This window comes from Papaver somniferum, unplaced genomic scaffold (genome assembly GCF_003573695.1).
Source record: "Papaver somniferum cultivar HN1 unplaced genomic scaffold, ASM357369v1 unplaced-scaffold_137, whole genome shotgun sequence".
NCBI lineage: Eukaryota > Viridiplantae > Streptophyta > Magnoliopsida > Ranunculales > Papaveraceae > Papaver > Papaver somniferum.
Genome location: NW_020622934.1, coordinates 9,734,929 through 9,738,195, shown reverse-complemented (window position 1 = coordinate 9,738,195; position 3,267 = coordinate 9,734,929). Strand labels below are relative to the sequence as shown.

At 34.8% G+C, this 3,267-nt stretch overlaps 1 pseudogene; it reads right to left on the bottom strand.

Annotated features, from left to right (window-relative positions):
* Positions 1 to 2,922: 2,922 nt before the first annotated feature.
* Positions 2,923 to 3,022, bottom strand: LOC113335079 (annotated as a pseudogene).
* Positions 3,023 to 3,267: the final 245 nt, after the last annotated feature.

Below are 3,267 nucleotides of genomic sequence, written 5' to 3'. Positions count from 1 at the left end.
TGTTCTATTTGGAAACAAAATGAAAATAAACACAAACTACTTTGCCACGTCTAATTGATTTTCACTTTTCTATAAGAATTTCTTTGGAAATCAATACTCGTTTTAATCCAACTCTTGCAATTGAAAAGATGAAGATTACTTCTCAGAGCTCACTTTTTTCGTGTTTTTTCATGTGATCTTTATTTGATTTTTGATCTTCTATATAGATGTGTCCTGATAGTGTAGGATCACATAGTCCAATATTGGAGTTCGGTAAATAACAAGATAGTGCTCCAAAAAATATAACCATTTTTGATGATACTAAAAGTATACGATGAGTTATTGAACTGATAATATAAGTTGGACTTTACTAATAGTAGCCACAAAGATACAACAGTAATAACCGTTATACTACAGCTGATGAAGGTCATGGCGGAAAACGACTAAGCTAAGGCCTGTATATAACATAACCAAACAACTTTGTCATCACCTTTGACTAATATTTTGATTGTTTTACTTATTCATTTTGCTTATTTGTTTATCTCATAGTGGATAATAATAAATTTCTCTTGCACTTTCATTGGATTAGTTTTTAAATGGACTGAACCCGGTTTTGTGCAGACTCAAGTAAGCTGGTGACATTTTAATCCCTCGTTTTTAAAAAAAAAAAAGATTAGTTTGAGAGTTGTACAACGAGGAATGAGACTTTATACCGTGCAATAAGAAGGTCATGTGTTAACTACTTAACTAGCTAAGCACGTGAAATTCACATTCTTATGTTTAATAATAGTTACCACGGGGTTACGACAATTTGATTAGGTTAATAAAGGTTATGTAATGCCTGAAACCGACCAAGCTAACGCCCCAATCGTCTCAAAATTGGCTACTCGGCCATAATGATAAACACATTTTTGTGTCCGAATTGTCTCGATTTTATATATTGTTAGGGCTCATTTTTGTACTTATTATGGTGTTTTATTTATTTGTAGGTATTTTTTGGTCAATATTTTTGGTCAATATTTGTAAGCATTTACAATTATTACTTTTGAAAATCTACTTGTTGCAATATTTTAGAATCAAATTAAACAAGAAAATTGCATAAATATAAGTATTGGTTTAATCACTTTGAACTTGGAAAATTGGAATCTTAGCCTCAGTGTTTCTTTTAGTATTGATATCATCTTTGATTGAGTTTGCTATAATTTTAGTGAGTTTTATATTTTAATATTAGAATTTAAGTCTAATTAATATCCTTCACAAGTCTGAGAATCGAACAACTTTTACCACTATCTACAAATCACATCAATTTTTGGCGCCGCCGACGCGGACTTGTTTATAGGGTTTTAGATTTATTTTATTTTATTTATTTATTTATTTTATTATTATTATTTTTGTCCTTTTTTATGTTTGTGGGTATTTATCTTGTGTCTACAGGTTCTGGATCATAAAGAAAATTGAGCCAAGGAGTTTGGTGATTTCATAAAGACTTGGAGCTAAAGATTAAAGCAAAAAGAACAGAAAAGAAGACAATTTTATTTTAGACAATTTTAGTTTAGGGTTTGTTTATTTTATTTAAAAAAAAAACTGTATTAGGGTTTATTATTTTTGTAACTTTTCTTTTTTTTTTTGGACTTTTGGACTTTGGGACATTTTTTTTTTATTATTATTACCCTACGGAAGGGTACTTTAAATATAAACTGTTTGCAGAGAAGGAGGACAATTACGATATTGTCTCTGCACCTTGGGTTCGTACATTAGACATTGGAGTCAGTGGCCCGAGTCGACTACAACCGATTCATCCCCCGTCTGGAACGTGAGGTAAGATTCTAAACACTCGCGAATCCCCTGTCAGCGAGTTACTGGACTCCTTCGTATGCATATATGTTGAGGACTGAATACGGACATTTATTTTTCTAGTAAAGGGAAAGGCCTGGCCATACAAGATAAGAGTTCGGATTTCATCACCGTTCTCTTCTTGCCCGCTTTAGGAACACGTAACCTACGCAAACCTAAGCCTAAAATTTTGACTAGAACGAGACCGATAGGGTAACGAGCTTAACAGGAAAGTCATTCGAAAAATATTGGTTACTCTTTTAAGCATACTTCGAAGTTCTTGACGGTTTCTGTAAGTTGAATGCGTGACTGCGCATCCTTGTAATACCGGTGAGGCTTTGGGTATAAAAGCTCCACCGAGCTTCCCTCGCCTCTATTCAACTTACGTTAACTCGGATTGATTCCAGAGGGGTTTGCTTAAATTGTAACGAATTCCCGTTCGAAGGATTAGAAGCTGGTTTAGAAATAATCTAAGTGGAGCCATCATGCTTTTTGTTTGCTAGAAATCAATAGGTTTTGATTTGGTTGAGTCGGCCTTGATCTGTGTTTGCTTACCCTTCCAATTTAGAAAATTCTATTGTATGCATGAACGTAAAAAAGACGCGCTAGGTAGATTTGTTAAAGAGAAACCTAGTAGTTCGAAGCGTCTCGATTACCTTAATCTAGAAAGTCCGGCTTATGAAGAGTCTGTTTTTGAACGTTCTTTGACTGAGGAGAGAATCTCTGTTGCTCCGATAGCGCCAGAAATGGCAACTTTGAAAGCTTTGTTGAATCCAACTAGGACTACCCGTCCTTCGTGTATTAAGTTAGCTGAAACGGAGGCACCCTATGAACTGAAACCTGGGACCTTATAGATGCTCCCAATCTTTTTAGGGAAAGAAAATGAAAACCCTTATTACCATGTTAGGGATTTTGAGGAAATTTGTAGTACTCTAAGAATCAGAGGCTTAGATGATGATGCTTTGAAACTTAGGTTATTCCCATTTTCCCTGAAAGATAAGGCCAAGTCGTGGTTGTATAGTTTGGACTCCGAGTCAATTGAGACATATGAACAACTTACATCTGCCTTTTTCAATAAGTTTTTTCCTAGGCACAAAACATCGTCTATTTGGACGCAAATATGCACATTTTCACAACAAGAGGGAGAATCTTTATATAGGTATTTGGAAAGGTTCAATGATTTATTATCCCAGTGTCCTCATCATGGTTTAGAAAAGGTTAGTCTAGTTCAGATCCTTTATGAGGGTTTAGATTATTCCACAACGACCATGGTTGAGTCTCTATGCACTGGTGGATTTGAAAACCAAACTGTTGATGCGGCGATGGAATTTTTTAATGAAATCGCCGAAAAAACCCAACAATGGGAAAATAGTAGGGCACCCCAGAAAACAATTCTTTTAAGTAGAGGAACCGTTAATAGTGTAGAAGGAGGCTATGAATCATATGCCAAAATTG